Source organism: Lolium rigidum, chromosome 1 (genome assembly GCF_022539505.1).
Source record: "Lolium rigidum isolate FL_2022 chromosome 1, APGP_CSIRO_Lrig_0.1, whole genome shotgun sequence".
Lineage (NCBI taxonomy): Eukaryota > Viridiplantae > Streptophyta > Magnoliopsida > Poales > Poaceae > Lolium > Lolium rigidum.
The window spans coordinates 256101079-256123249 of record NC_061508.1 but is presented as its reverse complement, the minus strand read 5'-3'; positions in this window follow the sequence as shown (position 1 = coordinate 256123249).

The window sequence follows — 22171 nt, the reverse complement described above, 5'->3', positions numbered from 1 at the left end:
TGTCATGGGCTCTGGCTTGAATCTTGACCTGTTAACCTGCTCAATTGAGCTTGTTCTGTCTAGAGTCGATGATAATGCATCGGCTTTTTCATTATTCTAAAGTCGATGTCCATGCATTGGCTGTACTGATATCTATATTTCTCAAGTCGATGCCTGCGCATCGGCTATGATTTGCATATAATTTTTTTTTACCGGCCGATTTCATGAATCGGCCCCCATATTTCCTTTACTGGTCATCCCACATGCTTGGGAAATATTTCTTGAGATGTTGACCATTGACAGCTACTGGGAACTTAGCGCCGTCCAGCTGCTCCAGCATGTATGCATTACCCTTCAAGGCTTGAACGACTTTGTATGGACCGTGCCAATTAGGAGACCATTTTCCATATGCTTTATCCTTGGTTCCTAATGGCAACAATGCTTCCCATACTAGATCACCAACTTGGAACTCCTTTGGTCTCACCTTCTTATTGTATGCACGAGCTACCCTGGCTTTGTTCTCTTTAATCTTTTCCAACGACCAAAGTCTAAGTTCCGTTGCATCCTTAATAGTGTCACTCATCAAAGCTGCATATTCTTCAGCTGTTAGATCATTCTGAAACGTGACACGTCTTGATCCAGCCGTAATTTCCCAAGGCAATACAGCTTCCTGCCCATAGACAAGCTGGTAAGGCGAAGTCTTTATGGCTCCATGGCATGACATGCGGTAGGCCCACAAAGCTTCTGACAGTGTTTCATGCCAAACCCTAGGGTTCTCATCAATCTTCCTCTTGATCAGCTTGATCAGGCTCTGATTAGACGCTTCAGCTTGCCCGTTGGCTTGAGCATAATATGGAGATGATCGGATCAGCTTAATCCCCATGTCATCGCAGAATTTTCTGAATTCTTTAGAAATAAAGACCGAACCTCCATCGGTCGTGATTGTTTGGGGATTCCGAACCTATGAATGACGTGTTCTTTCACAAATTTGATAACATCTTCTGATTTTACCTTCTTCATAGGGACGGCCTCCACCCATTTGGTGAAGTAATCTGTAATGGCCAGGATCCACTCGTGGCCTTTGCTCGACGCAGGATGGATTTTGCCGATCATATCCATGCCCCAACCTCGGAATGGCCAAGGCTTGATGATGGGGTTCATCGCTGATGCGGGTACCATCTGAATTTTCCCGAACATCTGACACGCTTGGCATCCCTTGTAGTACTTGAAGCAATCCTCAAGCATAGTGGGCCAATAAAACCCTGATCGCCTAATCAGCCACTTCATCTTATGAGCCGATTGGTGAGTTCCACAGGCGCCTTCGTGCACCTCATGTAAGAGCCGATTGGCCCCAGGCACTTGAGTAGTAACCCTTCCAACCCCTGTAGAACAAGTCATCTCCTATAAGGACATATTTCATGGCCTTGTATCTTATCCGTTTAGGTGCCCCCCGAGCCGAATCCTTCAAGTAATTGAAGATATCGGCTCTCCGATCATCTCGTTCCGGGAACCGCACCTGAACTTCGACCCATCCGGTATGTCCTTGTACCTCGACGCCATCTGTGCGAGATCATTGGCGTCAGTATTCTGAGATCTTGGGACCCAATTGAAATTGATGTACCGAAAACGTGTCATCAGCTCACGACATTCCATCCAATATGGGAAGAGTGATTCACTCTCGCACTTATATTCGTCCGTGAGCTGGTTGATCACCAACTTTGAGTCTCCAAAAAGCTCTACTGCTTCTGCTCCGGCTTCCAGCAGCAACTCCATTCCCTTGCGTACTGCCTCATACTCAGCGACATTGTTGGTGCAAAGGGTAGATAGTCTGATGGAGAAGGAGTATGTTGCCCCCCGAGGCGACACGAGCAGAATGCCGATGCCACAACCATCGTCACAAGCCGATCCATCGAAGAACATAGCCCATGCACTTATAGATAGTGCTGCTATATTGGTATTGATCCGTTCAGCTATGAGATCGGCCAACGCTTGTCCCTTGACTGCTTTTGCAGGCTGATACCGGAGATCGAACTCTGACAATGCAAACATCCACTTACCAAGTCGGCCTTTCAAAACAGGAGCCGATAGCATGTGCTTGACAACGTCTGACTTGCATATGACGATGATCTCTGCCGTCAAAAGGATGTGATGAAGCTTGGTGCAGGTGAAGAACAGGCAGAGGCATAACTTCTCGACCTCAGGATACCTTGTCTCTGCATCCAACATCCTTCTGCTGAGGTAGAACACGACCTTTTCAACACCCTCGTAGAGTTGCACCACTACTGAGGCGATGGACGTGTCAGCTACTGATAGGTAGATGTAGAATGGCCTGTCTTGCTGGGGTGGAACTAGCACAGGCGGCGTTGTTAGATACCGCTTAATCTCATCAAACGCCTGCTGCTGTTCTGCCCCCCAGTGAAACTCGTCATCAGATTTAATCTTGACCAACGCCATGAACGGCTCAATTCGTCCTGAGAGATTAGAGATGAATCGCCGGATGAAATTGATCTTGCCGATAAGACGTTGGAGTTCCTTCTTAGTGGTGGGTGGCTGCATGGTACGTACTGCCTCCTGACTTTTCAGGCCAATCTCAATTCCTCGTTCATGAACAAGAAAACCCAGGAACTGACCGGCCGTCACACCAAAGGCACACTTCTTTGGATTCATTCTGAGTCCGAACTTTCGAGTTCGGTCTAGGATGCGCCGCAAATCATCCAAGTGTCCTTCCATGGAGACAGACTTGACCACCACGTCATCAATGTAGATTTCCACCAACTTGCCGATCAGATCGTGAAAAATATAATTCATGGCTCGTTGGTATGTTGCACCGGCATTTTTCAGCCCAAAAGTCATGACCACATATTCGAACAAGCCCACTGATCCTGGTACTCGAAATGCAGTCTTGTGTATATCTTCTGGAGCCATAAAGATTTGGTTGTAGCCAGCGTTGCCATCCATGAAACTCAACACCTTGTGGCCAGCAGCTGCATTGATCAATGTTTCTGCCACAGGCATTGGGTATTCGTCCTTTGGAGTGGCTCTGTTGAGATCTCGGAAATCTATAGCCACACGCCATCGGCCGTCCTTTTTCTCCACAGGTACAATACTGGAGATCCATTCAGCATACCTGCATGGCCTGATGAACCCGGCAGCTAACATTTTCTCGATCTCTTTCTTGACTTCTTCGAGAATTTCGGCCTTCATCTGACGTGCTCGTTGTTGGAATGGCCGAAATCCTTTCTTGAGAGGGAGCCGATGCTCAATGATGCTCCTGTCTAACCCGGGCATCTCCGTGTAATCTCATGCAAAGCAATCTGGGTACTCTTTTAATAGAGCTATCATCCGGCTCCCGAGATGTGGATCTAACTTCTTGCCGATGAAGGTTGGTCGTGGCTTATCCCCAGGACCAATGTCGACTTCTTCTAGCTCATCAGCCGATGTAAACCCATACCCTAGCTTTCTGTCACCTGTTAGATCGACACTGAACACAGGGAAAACGTGTGGCAAGGATAATATGGGCCGATTGCTGGAATCGGCCCCCATCTTGATTGCATTGCTCAAAAAGGTTTACATCGTACTAGTGCCAGCCGACGTCTCATCATCGGCTTTCCTTTGTTTGGGGCGCCACACTTTCCTTTGTGGTCGACCCTCTTCGTCCAGAGTTCGCTGAATTTTCTCGGCCAGATCAGGCCGCGCCTTCCTTAGCGTGTGCAGGTATAACCTTTCGGCTTCCTCCAAGCCACGCGATCCGCTGAACCCTACGCTTTTGGGAACGGCTGAGTCCATCAGGGCACCACCTTGGCCGGAAGTACTTGTCCTCTTCTTCTTCATAGTCATCTTCCAACTCCTCGAGGTCTTCTTCCCGAGAGGACTCAGTTCGCTTGTTCCTAGATGGGAGAGGCCCAAGACGTTTGAACACTGACACGTCTGTTGCACCCTTCTTCTTCTGTCTACATTCTGGGCAGTTGCCGATTGTAGGCAATCGGCTCATTCCTGAATCCCAGCAGTGTTTGAAGAAAGGACAGTCCCAGTGATTGTCGACGTTGTCTTGTTCTCTTGAGCTTTCCTTGGCACGGCGCTCGTATCTCTCCTCATCGCGATCATGCTGACGATGTCTCCTGGCGTCCCTGCTAGCTAGACGATCCCTTTCATCGTTGCTGTTGTACCGCCGGCGTTGGTCGTACTGACTCACGTATTTGTTGAGGAGATGATCAGAGAGAGGTCGTTGATATCGCACATTCTTCACTTCTCCCTCTGTGATGTAGCGTTTGCCATCGTGCCGGAGCCGATCGCGTGGAGCGGCTTCCTCTTTGTCCTTGCTACGAGAGCGGCTGCCCTCGCCTTTGTCCTTACCAGAGTGGTGCCCAGGCTCGACCATGTTGATGCTCAACGAGAAACCTGGCTGGCACCCTTCGGGGTAAGCGTACTCCACCGTGTTAACGGCGGGGAAGGGGTGTGTGTCGACTTTCATGGCGTACTGGTTGAAAATTAGGCGTCCTTGTTCTATCGCCATTTGGATCTGCTGACGCCACACCCTGCAGTCGTTGGTGGTATGGGAGAACGAGTTATGCCATTTGCAGTATGGCTTTCCGTTCAGCTCCTAAACCGTGGGGATTTTGAGGCCTTCAGGTAACTTCAGCTGCTTCTCCTTAAGTAAGAGGTCAAAGATTTGCTCAGTTTTAGTTACGTCAAAATCAAACCCTCTGGGCGGACCTGGTGGCTTAACCCATTTGCAGGATACGGGGGTTGCCCCCCGAGTCCATTCAGCCACTGCTACCTCTTGATCTCCCGCGGACCCTTCATCTTCTTCTGTCTCAACCAGGACTACCGCACGCTTGAATTTGTCCCGGTACAGCTACGGGTGGCGCTGCTCATATAATGACGGTTTCGAACCATGTGCGCCGGTGAAGGGTAGTCCGCTTGGGAAGCCATATCCTTGATCGGTGATGCGAGACCCACCACCGCCAACTCGACTGCTTCTTTTTCAGTCAAACGAGCCGAATAACATCGGTTCCTCACGGTCCTGAAGCGCTGGATGTACTCTGACACTGTTTCTCCGCGCTTCTGACGTACTTGTGCTAGATCGGCTATGCCAGCCTCGGAAGCTTCTGAGTGATACTGCATGTGGAATTGCTCCTCCAACTGCTTCCAAGTCCGGATCGAATCTGGTGGCAGTGATGTGTACCACCCAAAAGCCGATCCTGTGAGGGACTGTGCGAAGAACCTCACGCGTAGTGCATCTGCTGCTGAGATCGTGCCCAACTGCGCCAAATATCGGCTTACATGCTCGATAGAGCTGGAGCCATCTGACCCACTAAACTTGGAGAATTCAGGGAGCCGATATTTGGGTGGTAGTGGGATCAAATCGTAGTCGTTGGGGTACGGCTTGGAATAGCCGATTGCCCTCCTTTTCGGCACCATGCCGAACTGGTCTCTCAAGATCGTGCTGATCTGATCCGCAGTGCTAGCTGCAGGAGTGGAGCTCTGAAGATTCGCTGGCGTGGCATACTTAGCTAGCCACGCTTGTTTCTCAAGATCTGAGTTAGCTGCAGGAGTGGAGCTCTGGACGTTCGTCGGAGTGGCGTATTTAGCTAGCCACGTCTGCTTCTCAAGTTCTGATCCAGAGGCTCCTCCTGCTGTTCCAGAGGTCCCTGCTGTTGCAGCCTGGTTCGTGAGTGCCCAGTTACTGCTATCCGGCACGTATGTGCACGTGTATCCGTGAGGGATCTCCTTAGGCGCCTCATACAAGAACTGGTAGTCGCTAGGATCGCCACCGATCTTGTAGACGACGAATGCCGGTGTACTCGGCACCTCTGGTGCTGCCAGCGCGAACGGCAGCGGTGGTCGGCTCTGGAGTGGTAGCTCTCCTTGGTGAGTCCCTAGAGCAGGTCCTGACGGAGAGTACTGATGCCTCAAGATTTCATGGAGCACCCGAAGGGCGACACGCTCCAAAGTGTTCACCAGGCTCTCAGAATGGCGGTGTAGCGAATGAGCTACCATGAAATTGATCTCCTGACGCAAGGACCTGGTGCGTTCTTCTGAAGGGGTGGACAGGTCAATTCCGTCGAGCGCGCCTTCAGGTGTGAACCCTCTCCACCTGATGCCATGCGAGCGAGTCCTGTGGAAAGAGCCGATGAGGTCGGCCTCGAGGATAGCTTTGACGTCGTCATACTTCTTCTTGAGCTCCTCGGGCAGATCCTCGTACGTGACTGGAGTACCCTCCGCCATCTCAGATGTAGATGGCAATGCAGTTGATGTCGAAGACGGTCCCACCGGGCGTGCCAGAATGTGTTGGCGTCCGAAACCCACCGGCGAGCTACGGCTGGCAACACGAAGAGCCGGGAACAACCTTAGGGCTGCGGCTGGCCCTGGTCCCTCCGAGCGACGGCCCGCAAAGCTCCTGGTACGCACGTCCCGATGCTGGTGCAAGGGCGTGCCACCTGATCTATACCTGATCAGGAAGGTGATGGATTTGCTTCGCTAAGGTTTCCTGCATGGCATACACGTAAACATTAAATACGAGTCTCGATCGGCTCTCAGGTTTTCCCGTGAATCGGCTCAAGGAGCCGATCCACCCATGACTCGTAAAGGGTTTACGATAGCATGGTGGTCCTGCTTGATCAACATGTAGCTAAAACGATTTACAACGATTTAGGGTTTTCACCGCATAATCGGAACATCCTACTCGTGATTGAGCCTAGCAGCCACACACGGTGACAGTAAACCAATCCTAGATAAGGCCTAAAAACCAACATGAAGTTGATCCCCGGAACATCTTATCTAGGGCTAGCAAACTACACCCTACGTGCCACCGGATCCTTCAACCCGTTTGCAAGGCCTAACTATGCAGATATTAAACTAATCCTTGAAGAACAAGGAGCAATCATAACGGATCGGATCTACTAAATAATGATCAAGCAAGGTGCCGCCCTTACACCTAAGAAAGGTGTAAGGATGGCTAGACGTCTAAGGGTTGCATGGACGGAAGCATGTAGCACGGTAGAACAATGCTAACCCTAACACATCTATGATAACTACGTTGCTCGCCATCAAAAAGGCTTCAGTACGAGCAACGCATGAACGACGAATAAACGTATACTGCCTAGATCGCAAGATGCGATCTAGGCAGCATGATGCTTACCCGGAAGAAACCCTCGAAACAAGGGGTCGGCGATGCGCCAAGATTGGTTTGTGATGAACGTGATTGTTGTTTATTTCAGAAACCCTAGATACATATTTATAGTCCGTAGACTTTCTAACGTGGGAATAATCCCAACCGTGCACGAGCCAAACTCTAACTAACCGACACGTATCCTATTATATTTACAGATACAAGGGCAAACTAGCCCAAACTTCGTGTACAAGGCCGGTTCACGTATTCTTCCATGTATATTTCTTCAAGCCCAATCTTGATCGCGGCCCACCTCTGACTCGGTCAAATTCTGGTAATAACAGGAACAGTTTGGGGACGCGACAGGAGATGCTCTTGGACTCCAAATGACCCTCAATCTCTCATTAGAAATCAACTGATGAATAACCGCTTTATGTCCCCCATAATCACCCATTAACAATCTGGAACGTGTTGCCTTCAATTCCAATTGATTACACGTTTAGTGGTGCCTAGGCACTATATATTCTCCCATCCTACAGCCATTAACCTCATTTTTTTTTCCATGCATCTCAACGCAGTTGATCTTCCGGGCGCAACCTTGCTTTCTCATAGGAGCTCCAAGATGTGCCCCATAGTATCAGCCTCGTTGTTTCCATTTTAGACTAGCCCATAGCTCTATTCAACGGCTCCTATGAGTACTGTTGTGGTGTCGTCGTTCACCGCTCTCTGCTCCTCGTCGAAATAGGCTTTCGTCCCGCTATATTAATATAGCAACCAACCAACCGATACAAGATTGGGATCAACGCTGGGGCAAGCAGCACATCAAAGCCCAAGAGAAACAAAAGAAGAAGAAAAAATAAAGCAAAGTCGACCAAGCCGGATCGATGAAAACGCTAATGATCCGCCACCGTTGCGCCCTCCGGAGAATTCCCACCACAAACTTAGCCCTCCGAAGCGCCGCATACCAAAGCAACACCTTCAAGAAGGGATGCGACGATGAAGACGCTGCTGCCCGGACAAATCCTAGGGTTTCCCCCGGTATGCGGGAGGGGTGTGGGGAGGGGGGAACCCAACGCCCTCCAAGAAGGAATGGCGGCGCCCGCAGACGTCACCGCGTTGGTGTCGGAACTCCGACAGGGATTTCTCCCAACCCCCAAAGAACCACTATCCCGGACGCTCCATCGCGCTCCGCCCACCTCACCACCCACCAGCTTGCGCCACCACGGTCCTGGAGTCACTACCGCCGTCTCACCGTGGTCAAGCAACGACGACCGACTGAAACGAGAAGAGACAACCAGGGCCAGGAAGCGGCTGAACAGCGACAACGTGGGAGGGCACAACCTCCACCGCCGCCTGCGGTAACCGACCGGACGTGGCTCCATGAGCAAACCAGGCCCCTACTGGCCCGGCCGAGCCCTGCAGGCTCGTGGAGCTCCCATGGCCACGCTGCAGTCAGCGCGCCGCCGTCCAGAGCCCCCGCAGCACAGGCCGCTCCGTCGCTCGCCGGAGACAAACACAGGGAGCCCGTACCTAGCCCGCCCAGGCCCAGATGGGGTCCAAAGGGCCCAGTCCCGGGCCAGGAGCGCGCCGCCGCCAGCTTCCATGTCACCGCGCCGCCGCCACCAGGCCACCCAGCACCGCACCGCCCGAGAGCCGCGCCGCCGCCGGAACACAGAAGATCTAGGGAGCACCGCCGCCAGCCCCGCCTGGAGAAGGAGCGCGCCGGGTAGAGGAGGGGCCACCGCCGCCGGCACCGCCCGGGCTTTGCCCGGCGGCTCCCGCCGGCGGCGGCGACGGGGGAAGGGCGGAGGGGGAGGGTCGACGGGGACTAGGGTTGGGGCGCCCTGGAGTCGCCCGCGGGAGGAGCGACCCGAGGACGTGGGGGTTCGAAAGGTGCGGTCGGCAGGTTCGGTTCTCGTTCACCGCTCTCTGCAGAGTGAACACAACGAGGTAGAGTGGTATGATGCTCTATTCAACGTTATCCATCTCAAACTTATTCTCAAGTTGTGCCGGCATACGTTCGTTTTGACATCCATTGGGTGCTGCTTCAGTACTTATTCCTTATCACATCTTCTAACAGCGGCAAGTGAAAGGAGCCGCATGTTGGCGACTGCTTCAAAGTCGTGAGTTTGCAGAGGAAGAGTGATGCAAACAATGCATTCTTGATTGAGCATTGTCAACATTTCTTTTTGTCTCCGGTCTCCAATCAACTTGGGGTTTATTACTACTTTGAAGATCCACTTTTTGGGTAACGTTGTATATGTGTAGTGAGTGGTTGACTTTTGCTTCAGATTACACGGGACGAGGTATGCCAAGTAATAAGAATGTATCGACAACTAAATCCCACACACGGATATTGCATAGGTTTTGTACTCAAAATCCCTTTTACTGATTACATCCATTGCTGAACTTTTTTAAATCGCTGCCGAAATTTGGATTCAGTATCATACTATAAATTATTGAACAAAAGCTCTACTAAATTACCTTGCTTTTTTTTCCTTCGAAGGTTATGTCATCTCCGAATATTTTAATCATTAACACAACAATGCGTCGTCGGCGCATTATTTATTAAATTCTTGATTGGTGATTTTGCAAGCATTAACTTCCCCTATTTGTGAACTATTTCTGCATCCAGGTTTTCACGGTGAGCTTTAAGAGAGTGGATTTGCTTTTGGGAGAATGGAAGCTAATCCTATTTATGTGCGGCAAAGCTTATTTACTGAATTCTAACATTTCAAATGGCTCCAGACCTCTATGAACTCAATGATTTTGTGGTGTATATATGCAGTTTCTATCTAATGCAACCACTTCTAATTTTTATGTGAATTACTAGGAAAAACATAGCTGAGCTAGATGCAATTTTACGGAAAACGCTTAATGGACTATGTTGCCCATATCAAGATAATTAGAATCATTCCTTTGCTTTTTTTAGCTAATGTTCCATTATTGTGGTAAAGTAAACATTTTAATTATTCCATCAGTATGGCCTTTAGCCAAATATTTTGCATGCATCATCTCCGTATATTGACTCTTTACACGCAATTCATGAGTTTATGATGTTTCTACTCTTTAAAGAATTTTGCATGCATTTTAACTTTAATTTAAATTTATTTCCTTCTATAAATTTCCGCAGCAATGCGCGGGGTATCATCTAGTATACTAAAGTAGCATAACTACATAACATTTATAGAAAAAAGTTTACACTTGTAGAATCGTGAACTACTCCTCGTCGATGCACCGCTGGCACCATCCCAACTCCGGCTGGCAGCACCGTCACTTGCTTCTTGCAGCACCACCAGTGACCGTTGGTAGCACCGTTAGTGACAGTTTGCATCACCGCCACCGACTGTTGGTAGCACCGTAGGTGATAGTTTGCAGCACCGCTGCTGACTGTTGGTAGCACCATCGGTTAACGTTTCCAGCACCACCGCTGGTTGTTTGCAACACCGCCCTTCTAGATTCGCATCACCATCGCACTGACTTCGTAGCAGCAAGAAAAAACTCGAGGTGGGGAGCCCTATCCATGGCGGCCACCTTGGACACGCTTGAGGCCGCAAGCAAGCAGCCATGCTAGTGGTTGGTTCATCTCCAGCGTGTCGACGGGTTGAGACATTTGTGAGCAGCGAAGAGCTTGCCGTCGGCATCCTTGGAGGAGGCAGATCAGAGCCAGTATAGGGAGGCACGATGCTGGCCTGCAACACACACAACGTCTCGAGGCGAGGTTGGGTGGCGCAAGATTGCAGCACGCCACCAATCAGCGGTAGGTGGCCTCTTCCATGGCCATGGTGAGCTGGGGCAGTTGTTAGTGTCCACCCTCCTCTGACGCCGCCAACAGGGGCACACCGGCAGAGAGCGAGGGGCACGGTGGTGGCAGCCCGTTAGGGGCGCAACGGCGGCGGCGAAGTCCGGTGCCGTAGTCCCACGGCATGGATATGGTGTGTTGGCCGGCGGCGAGAAAGGTGCTCCGCCCGGTGACAGGGAGAAAGGAGCCGATGAGATGGAAGGCTGTCGGGAGGAGAAGATAAAGAACAAACACATACAATTTTTTTTGTTTATTTTTTGTTACCAACCATGTTTGTGCTTCAGTATATAATATAATGTTTCTAGTATCACCATAATTTCTTACTTTGATTAGTTAGTTCTTACCAGAACCAAGGATCCATACCAATATAAGTACCCTAATACTCCCTCCGATTCATATTACTTGATGCTAATATAGATATATCTAGACATATTTTAGTTTTAGATACATCCATTTTAGTATCAAGTCGGAGGGAGTAGTATGTTTTTCATGGAAGTTCATTTTATTTGGTTATCTTTAAATTCAAAGTTTATTTATGAGATGGTAAAATATGTTGCCCTTTTACCATTAGAATTAAAAAACACCATTTTTCATATTTCTTCTAGAAAATTAGAACAAAATATGAGGATTAACCACAATTTACAGTAATATTATTCAAACAAAATTTTCTATGAATTCATCAATGCATTAACAATAAAAATTATTACCTCTGTTTCAAAATATAAGCCTTATTAGAAAGCTAGTTTAGCTTTTAAAAATGCTTACATTTACAACGTATTGATGGTAGAGTGTTTAGGAAAAGAAGATTCAGTGCCAATTGAACTTTCCGGATCTGAACTTGCAAGTCAAACAGTAATAATAACAAAGGAGACAAGACACTCAAGAAGATAAATGGAGATGTAGCATCGATGCTGAAGTGATCACCATGCATTGACGTTAAATTGCACTGCTGTTTATACAATACAATTGTGTAGCAATACAAATTTGGGGACTTGGGAAATTACAGAGCAAATAGCGAGGGACGGATCAGTGATCTACATGGAGATGCTTGTCGTCGTGGATACTGCACGAGCCGCCTGATGCCGCGGAACATCTTGCCCAGGAGGAAGTCGCCGCGAAGCCGTTTGGCCTTGGAGTCGTGGTGGCCGTGGCACGCTCCCACCTGGTAATGAAGCAGCCAATCCTTGCAGTCGACGTCCATTGCGAAGTTTTCGAGGTTGTGCGCGAGCACGCGGTCGCCGTACCTGAAGAGCACCTCCACCTTGAGGCTCTTGGCGTAGATGGTTGGATCGCTGGGGCAGGCCTCCGCGGCCACCCTGGCGACAGCTCGCGCATGGTCGGCGCCTCCGTTCCAAACCTCGAAGTTGATGAACATGCACCAGAAGTCGACGCCGCTGTCGTCCTCGCCGGCGTATATGCGGCTGCCCCACTCGTGGAACAGGTCCCTGGCGGCTTCGACGTTGCCTGCGCGAAGCTCCATGGCGATCCACGCTTTGTAGATGGAGGCGTAGTCGGCGACCTTGCTGCATCCCAGGGCGGTGCGCAGGAGGAGGCGCGCCTCCTTCATGTCGCCGTCGGTCCGCGCCTGCTCGCACCAGCGCAGAGCGTAGCCAGGGTCGGCGCAGGCGGAGTCCAGCATATCGTAGGCGCGGCGCGGGCGATAGCCGATAGGCTGCAGTGACGGCGACGCCTTGCGATGAAGAACTGGGGATGGACTGAAGCAGAGCTAGGGTACAAGAAACTGGAGATGCCGAGATGGTCCTGGTTGCTACTTATTTGTGGAGGATCCCGTGTCCCGTTCCGTGCACTCGTGGTGTTGGTGTCGGACCCGGAAACCAACACGGATACGGACGTACTCCAAAGTCCTAACTCGTATTCCTGTCTGGCTCTGAGTCTAAAACGGGACCAGATTGGAGCTGCGATGAAACCGAATTGAGTTCGGCGTATATTCAAGACCCGCGTGCATTATACGCACCAAGTCCTCAACGGTTTTAATATGAGCCAGCCACGGACACTGTCCATTTATCAAACAGTTACCACAGTTACTTTGATTCTAACTGAAAGCGGATGGGACATATCCCAGCTCCAATTCGGACTCCGACACGAACTCCAGTGTGATGAATTTGCAATGGAAGACTAACCATCGTCAAGAATGCTTACCCCAATAAAGTTCACAATTGAGACAAATTCCCAGCTCCAATTCAGACTCCGACACGAACTCCAGTGTGACGAACTCCGACCCTAGCCGCCACCCCCTCTTAGCCTTCACCGCCGGGGTCCCTCGCAGCGTCGCCGCTGGAGGGGGGCCGGCAAAGCCGTGCGCTCCCCGGGGAAGGTGGCGGCGGGGCGGATTTTCTTTCTTCTCCCCCCGCGATCACTAGTGGAAAATAGGGCTTCCGTGGGAGCCATTTGTCGCGGGCGCGCCTGCACCCGCGACAAATGGGGTGGCCACGTCGCTCCGAATACGGCAGAGGCTTTTGTCGCGGCCTTTTGTCGCGGGCCGTATTACGACCCGCGACAAAAGGGGTAGGAGCGACGTGGCCACCCCTTTTGTCGCGGGTCGTAATACGGCCCGCGACAAAATGTCCATGCCTATATATATAGAAGCAGCCAGCCACCCCCCACCTCATTTTTTCCTTGGTGGTGAAGGTGGAGGTGTATGCTAGCTCATTTTTTCTACATGTGCACAAGAGGTGTTTGATGGAATGCTTGTGAGAGGGATGCCACTTGGTTTTATTTGATAAGATTTCTCCTCTTTTTGATCCTAAAAGGTTAGCAACTATTTTCTCGACTATATATATATGCATAGTCCGTACAATACTAATTTTAGCAAGGTGATTGCATCTGATACATATATAATTGTACTTATGATGCAGATGAGTCATCCATGGATGTACGGTAACCGATGTGCTCCCGCTTTCAGAGAGGGCGTGAATTCTTTCCTGCTTGTGGCCGAGGCCAACAAGTCGAAGCAAGGTTTTATGTGCTGTCCATGTCTAAAATGTAAGAACGAGAAGGATTACTCTTGCTCAAGAGACATTAAGAGCCACCTGCTTCGGTTTGGATTCATGTCCAGCTATAATGTTTGGACCAAGCACGGAGAAGAAGGGGTTATGATGGAAGACGGCGATGAGGAAGAAGATAATGATGACCAGTACCGATCTATGTTCTCTGAATGCTTTGATACCGCAATGGACGACAATGAAGAAGAAGGAGGTGAAGAACAGGCATCGGATGATCCCGTTGATGATGATCTTCGTCGGGCCATTTCGATGCAAGAAGAGACTGTGGCACGGATAAGGAGAGGTTGCAGTTCGACAAGATGTTAGAGGACCACCACAAATTGTTGTACCCAGGTTGTGAAGATGGGCATAGAAAGCTGGGTAGCATATTGGAATTGCTGAAATGGAAGGCAGAGGTCGGTGTGACTGACTCGGGATTTGAGAAATTGATGATAATATTAAAGAAGCTGTTTCCAAGAAATAATGAATTGCCCGTCAGTACATATGAAGCAAAGAAGCTTGTCTGCCCTCTAGGATTAGATGTGAAGAAGATACATGCATGCATTAATGATCGTATCCTCTACCGCGGTGAGAAGTACGAGAATTTGAATAAATGTCCGATATGTGGTGCATTGCGGTATAAGATCGAGAAAAGATGACCCTGGCGATGTTGAGGGCGAGCCACCCAGGAAGAGGGTTCCTGCGAAGGTGATGTGGTATGCTCCAATAATACCACGGTTGAAACGTTTGTTCAGAAACAAAGAGCATGCCAAGTTGTTGCGATGGCACATGGAAGAACGTAAGAAAGACGCGATGTCGAGGCACCCCGCTGATGGTCAGCAGTGGAGAAACATCGGGAGAGAGTTCCCGGATTTTGCAGGTGAGGCAAGGAACTTATACTTTGGTCTAAGTACAGATGGCATGAATCCTTTTGGGAGCAGAGCAGCAGATCACAGCACCTGGCCCGTGACTCTATGTATCTACAACCTTCCTCCTTGGTTGTGCATGAAGCGGAAGTTCATTATGATGCCGAGTGCTTATCCAAGGCCCAAAGCAACCGGGCAACGACATTGATGTGTACCTAAGGCCATTAGTCGATGAACTTTTGGAGTTGTGGGCCAAACCAGGTGTACGTGTGTGGGATGAGCACACGGAGCAAGAATTTGACCTACGAGCGTTGCTATTCGTAACCATCAATGATTGGCCTGCTCTCGGTAACATTTCAGGACGGACGAACAAAGGATACAATGCATGCACACACTCGTTTAGATGAGACTGAAAGTAAATATTTGGGAAAAAGCAGAAAAGTTGTGTACCCGTTCAATCGTCGTTTCCTTCCGCGCAAGCATCCCTTAAGGAAAAAAGGCAAGCATTTCGATGGCGAGGCAGACCACCGTCCGAAGCCTGTCCCCCGTAGTGGTGCTGATATATTTGACATGGTCAAGGATTTAAATATTATCTTTGGAAAGGGTCCAGGCAGTCGACCTGTTCCGAAAGACGATGACGGACAGGCGCCCATGTGGAAGAAGAAATCTATTTTTTGGGAGCTAGAATATTGGAAAGTCCTAGAAGTCCGCTCTGCAATCGACGTGATGCACCTGACCAAGAATCTTTGTGTGAATATTCTAGGTTTTCTGGGCGTGTATGGAAAGACAAAAGATACACCAGAAGCACGAGAGGACCAGGAACTTCATAAAGGACGAAACGGCAATCATCCAGGGCAGTTTGTAGGGCCTGCCAGCCTACGCTCTTACCAAACAAGAGAAGGAGATCTTTTTTGAAGCCCTATTCAGTATCAAGGTTCCGTCTCGGTTTCTCGTCGAATATAAAGGGGATAGTAAATATGAAGGAGAAAAAATTCCAGAACCTGAAGTCCCATGACTGTCACGTGCTTATGACACAATTGCTTCCGATTGCATTGAGGGGACTTCTACCGAGAAAATGTTCGACTAGCCATTGTGAAGATATGTGCATTCCTCAACGCAATTTCTCGAAGGTAATGGATCCAGAAACTTTGTCGAGATTACAGGAAGATGTGGTCCAATGTCTTGTCGACTTCGAGTTGTTGTTCCCACCATCCTTCTTCAATATTATGACGCACCTCCTCGTTCACCTAGTTGAAGAGATTAGAATTCTCGGTCCCGTATTTCTACACAATATGTTCCCCTTCGAGAGGTTCATGGGAGTCTTAAAGAAATATGTTCATAACCGAGCTAGGCCGGAAGGAAGTATCTCAAAGGGCTACGGAACCGAGGAGGTCATTGAGTTTTGTGTTGACTTTCTTCCCGACCTTAAGCCGATTGGTGTTCCTGAATCTCGGTATGAGGGGAGGCTGATCGGAAAAGGCACACTAGGAAGGAAAGCAACGGTGTGGAGGGACAAGATTTCTTTCAATCAAGCACACTACACAGTTCTATACAATTCCAGCTTGGTGACTCCGTACATCGAGAAACATAAGAATGTTTTACGAGAAATAAACCCGGGCCAGCCCGAGTCCTTGATTACACGTCAACACATGAATACCTTCGGCAGTTGGTTGCAAAGACATCTCATTAATGACCCATCTGTTGTGGAGCAGCTGTACTTGTTGGCCAGGTTACCATCTTCAATCATATGTATATTCCAAGGGTACGAGATAAATGAGAATACATTTTACACGATCGACCAAGATAAAAAGAGTACCAACCAAAACAGCGGTGTCCGTTTCGATGCAAAAGACGAGAATGGGCAGACCACCACATATTATGGATACATAGAGGAGATATGGGAACTTGACTATGGTCCCACTTTTAAGGTCCCTTTGTTTCGGTGCAAATGGGTGAAGCTCGGCGCTATACATATTGATGATAAGTACGGTATGATAACGAGTGGATCCCAACAATCTTGCGTACTGGACGAGCCTTTTGTCCTAGCCGGCGAGGTGGCTCAAGTTTTCTACGTGAAGGACATGTCTAGCAAATCAAGAAAAAGAAATCAACAAAAGAATACATCAACCGAGGAGCCAAAGCGCCACATAGTTCTTTCGGGGAAAAGAAACATCGTGGGAGTGGATGACAAGACGGACATGTCGGAAGATTATAATAAGTTTAAAGAAATTCCGCCCTTCACGGTGAAAATTGACCCAAGCATCTTGCTAAATGATGAAGATTCTCCATGGCTACGGCGTAGAAGATCACAACACTAGATGGCGATGTAATAATGTATTCTTCATATATAGTTCCCAAGACAATCTCTACATTTATGTAATAATGAGAACCCTTTCCCCAACACTCGTTAGAGGAGACGGAGTCTTTCACGGGCTTGCATGGAAATTTTTCGAGGAGCAGCTTCCGAAGATGCCGTAGGGCGTGTGCACCAACGACATCTTCGAGAAGCTGCGCCACGAGAGATTTCCCAACCCTTTCCTTCATCCATGGGAATGAAACTGTGCTTGGCTTGTTGATCTGCTTGGCAAGGCGTATCGATGCTCCTTTTATAGGCACGGCACCGCTTCTACTTTGTCTTATTCCTTCGACAGGCCGTCGTGCGCTACATGCTTTATCTCATCGAGCAGTGCGTCCACCCACGCGTCCTTATCCTGCCGACAGCTTTAGTCGCGGTTGCAGCCACCAACCGTGACAAAAGGTTACCGACACATCCTTATCCTCCCGCCAGCTTTAGTCGCGGTTGCAGCCACCAACCGTGACAAAAGGTTACCGACACATCCTTATCCTGCCGACAGCTTTAGTCGCGGTTGCAGCCACCAACCGTGACAAAAGGTCCTCCTAGATAAGCCTCCCCCAGTCTTTTGTCGCGGTTTGAGCCTCCACCCGGATGAAAGTTTCGCGCGCCACTTCGTTCCCGCCTATTTTCTTCCCGCATTCCCGCCATTTTTCCACTATATATATGTAGGCTTGGACTCATATCTGCAAACCTCATCACTCTCTCCCATGGCTTCCATCGTATGTCTAACACCCCGGGAGGCGGAGGCTCTTTGCGCCTCGAACTACCCCTGCCCGCCCGGCTACCGCGTCCCGACCGGCTGGTTGCTGAGCATCGGAGGCGTACCGGTCCCTCCTATCCCTCTTGGTGTGCCACGCGAGATGGCCATCACGAACCACTACTATTTCGAGCTCACGCCTGAGCAGCGGAGGAATCCCCAGTGGCATCCCGACTACAGCCCGACTTGGGACAGCTTCTTCATCAATCGGCGTGAGAGGGCGGTTGCCGGGTACGAGGAGGACGGCCCGCCTCCTTCGAACTTCAACGAGGCCGGCCGTCGGATGTGGTGGCGCGGCCGGACTCTCCGCGAGCGTCCCGGCCTATCGTGGCCCCCGCCTGCGCTACCCTCAATCCCAGCCCACGCGTGCTCACCCGCCGAGGTTGGACAACCGCGACCCCGATGCTAGCGACGATGACGTCGGCGACTATGATGACTACAGGTGGCGAGTATTATAGGGCTAGGCACGACTATGATTGAATGGCTCCAACATTCGAATCTGGCCATGTATCTTAATTTTCGGTTGAGCTCGTACTTTAATTTCGGTTCGGTCGTAATAAATTTCGTGTCAACCACTTTATTGAACAAACAACCGTCAACGACTTTATAAACTAAATGTAAACTAATAGAACCGACAACGACTTTATTGAAATTACAATAAAATAGATAAATTACTAGTCTAGTCTCAGTCGTCGTCGGAGGTTGTCTCCGTCCAAATGTCATCCCACCGAGGGTCGTCTTCGGTCCAAGTTGTATTCGGGTTCTCGAGCTCGAAGTTGGCGACGGCCCGACGGTGGCGCCTGTTGGACCTGCGTTGTGCCCTAAGGATAGCGAAGAACGCGTCGGTGTTGTCGACGTCGTTGGGGAACTGCGCCCTCCACTGGCGCATCAACTGCTCGTCGTGCTCGGCGATGGCGATCCTGCGCTGCACCTGGCGGTGCCGTCGACGGTCCTCAACGTCGACGAGGCACGGCGGTGGCGCGAGGAACTCTGCCTCCTCTAGCAATTCAACATCCGGGAAGTTCATGTCGCGCCGTGGCCGCCGAAAACGCCACGCCGCCGCGTCGTAAGCGCGCGCCGCCAGCTCCGGCGTGTTGTACGTGCCGAGGGTGAGGCGGAAGCCACCGGCGCGTATCTCGGCGTAGAACCTACCGCTTGGACGCACTCAAACGCCACGGAAACCGGACGCCCCTCGACGACGTGGAGGCATCCCGGAGATGAATGAGCAGAGGCGGTGGAGACGTGTGGTTGCGCCCGCACTCGTCGCTCTATATAGCGCACGCGGGCAGCGACGGGGCGAGGCACGTGGAAGCGGCGGCGACACGTGGCGAGGCACGTGTAAGCTACGGCTACACACGTCGCACGCGGGCAGCGACGGGGCGAGGCACGTGGAAGCGGCGGCGACACATGGCGAGGCACGTGTAAGCCACGGCTACACACGTCGCACGCCGGCAGCGACGGGGCGAGGCGCGTGGAAGAGGCGGCGACACGTGGCGAGGTGAAACCTTACTCGGTGTCACTCCGCATATCATTAGGGGTGAAACATACACGACTATGTTCATTGTGAGATGCAACTAGTTATATGGATGTCATATTCATGTTCATTGTATTTTTCCGACAAATTTTCATATATAACACTTTTCTATTTGATTTACCATTTAAAAGTTATTGAAATAAGAAAAAAAGAAAAAAGAAAAAAAAAAAAACGAGCTGATCCGTGTCCAACGGCTCCAGGCCGTTGGATTCAAACGGCCGGAGCCGTTGGATGCGGAGTGCCACGGATCGGCAAAAGGGCCTTTTGTCGCGGGCGGTGGCTCAACCCGCGACAAAAGACCCTCTTTGTCGCGGGTTGAGCCACCACCCGCGACAAAAGACCCCCCCAAGTATATAACCTCCGCGCGTCGCGGGCCAAGCCAGAACCCGCGACGACCAGGAGGCCAAACCCTAATTGCACGCCGCCAGGCTGCCGGATTGCGCCGCCGCCGCCGCCGACGCCCTCAGCCGCCGTTCGCGCGCTCCTCCGCCGACGCTCCATCGCCGCCGACGCCTGCGCGCTCCTCCGCCGACGCTCCATCGCCGCGCGCCTCCTCTGCCGCCTCGACTGCAGCGCCGCCGCCAACTGCCTCGGCCGGGCCGCCGCCTTGGCCGCCGCCGCCTAGACGCGCCGCCGCGCCTCGGCACCGCTGCAAAGGTAGTGCGCCGGCACCCCCCGCTGCCTCTGCCGAGCTGGAGCTCTTTTTTTTTGTTTTTTTGTATATTTTTTTGTATAGTTTTTTTGTATAGTTAATTACTTTATGTTAGTAATTAATATGGTTAGTATAGTTTAATTAGTATAGTTAGTATAGTTAGTATAGTTTTAGTTAGTATAGTGTTAGTTAGTATAGTTTTTAGGTTTAGTTAGTATAGTTTTAGGTTTAGTTAGTATAGTTATAGTTTTAATTTTTTAGTTTTTATTTCATTTGTTTTATGCAATTAGTAGTTAGTTTAATAGTTAGTTAGTTAGTATATGTATTTAGTTTAGTTTTTTAGTATATGTATTTAGTTAGTTATTTAGTGTATTTAGTTATAGTTAGTTTAAAATTAATCGCCCTCGACTCCCTCTCGCGAACACCCCGACGCCGACACCGGCCCTCTCCTCTCCCTCTCGCGCAATCGCCCTCGTCCCGTGCTCCCTCTCCCTCTCGCGATCACTCGATGCTGCAACTCCCCTCTCTCTCCCTCTCCTCTACCTCTCGCAAACACCCCCGGCGCCGACACCGACCCTCTCCTCTCCCTCTCGCGCAATCTCCCTCGTCCCGTGCTCCCTCTCCCTCTCGCGATCACTCGATGCCGCAACTCCCCTCTCTCTCCCTCTCCTCTACCTCTCGCGAACATCCGAGCCTCTCGCAAATACGCGTCGCCGACACCCTCTCCCTCTCGCAAACACGCGTCGCCGACACCCTCTCCCTCTCGCAAACACGCGTCGCCGACACCCTCTCCCTCTCGCAAACACGTGTCGCCGATTAGGGTTAGGGTTTGGTTTGTGTTTGATTAGGGTTAGGGTTAGAACATGTACTTATCGATTTAATTCTTTTGCAGAAACAATGGATCCATTCGAACGGGACTTGGAACAGGAAGACATGTTCGCGGACATAATCCGCGATGGTACAGAAGACGACCGAGAAGACCGCGACTCCGGTGATGGAGAAGCCCGCGGCTCCGGTGATGGAGAAGCCGACGGCTCCGGTGACGGAGAAGCCGACGGCTCCGGTGACGGAGAAGCCGACTGCTCCGGTCATGACGAGGTATTAATGGAATTCTATATGTACATATGCATTGAGGCATTAGTATAGAGGCATTAATGCAATTCTATATGTATTCTCTTAGGCCTCCGAAGATAAGATAGAGAAACGAGGCCCGGCAAAGAAGTTGACCAAAAAAGACCACTTCACAATTGAAGCTATATCACCGGAAGGCCAACCGGTGGTACCCGCGAATGTCGGAGTGACATTTAAAAATCAGTGCGGAGTTGTGGTTAGAGATCGTATCCCGATCACTATCAGAGAATGGAACAAGACCAAGAATGTGTCCGAAAATCAGGTTGCCGATAGGTACAAAGACACACTTTTCAGCGACCTCATGGCACATTTCACTTTGCCAGATTTGGGATCGGAGTCTGAGAATGCTAAGCAGCGGGCGCTAGTGAAGAAATGGGCTCTTAAGAAGATGGGGGAACTTTTCCGGGCGTATAAGAACCGGTTATGGAAAAATTATAAGAAAGCAGGTCACCATCACCTCCTCCAGGTGATCGCAGGCCACCATCACCTCCTCCTACTGATCACATGTCGCCACCATCACCCCGTGGGTACGACGTCGACCACGACATCGGTAGTCCATCTCCATCTCCAGCGCCGCCGCCTCCGCCCACTAAGACTCGGAATGCACCCAGCCGGAAGTGTTTCAAGAGTCCTGTCCGCAAGATGTTGCCCCTCCCAAAAGTACCAAAGGTTCCTCCCCCCCGTCCTTACGATCGTACTGAGGAGGAAAATGATGCCATTGTTAAGAAATACAATTATGATTTTTTCATAAGCCAAAACCTCCAGCGCCAGAGCCATACACAGAGAAGCAAATAGAATATGCTACTAGTTTTCTGAACACACCATCGCAGTATGAGTTACACGAGAAGAAGGATGACTATACACGCACTCTTGCGAAGGTAATTGACCAAAAGAAGGATGAAAAGGCTAAGGAGAAGGACATTGCCGGCACGAGCAAATCATCAGCTAGAAGTGCAGCTGAGAAAAAGTCAAGTTCAACAA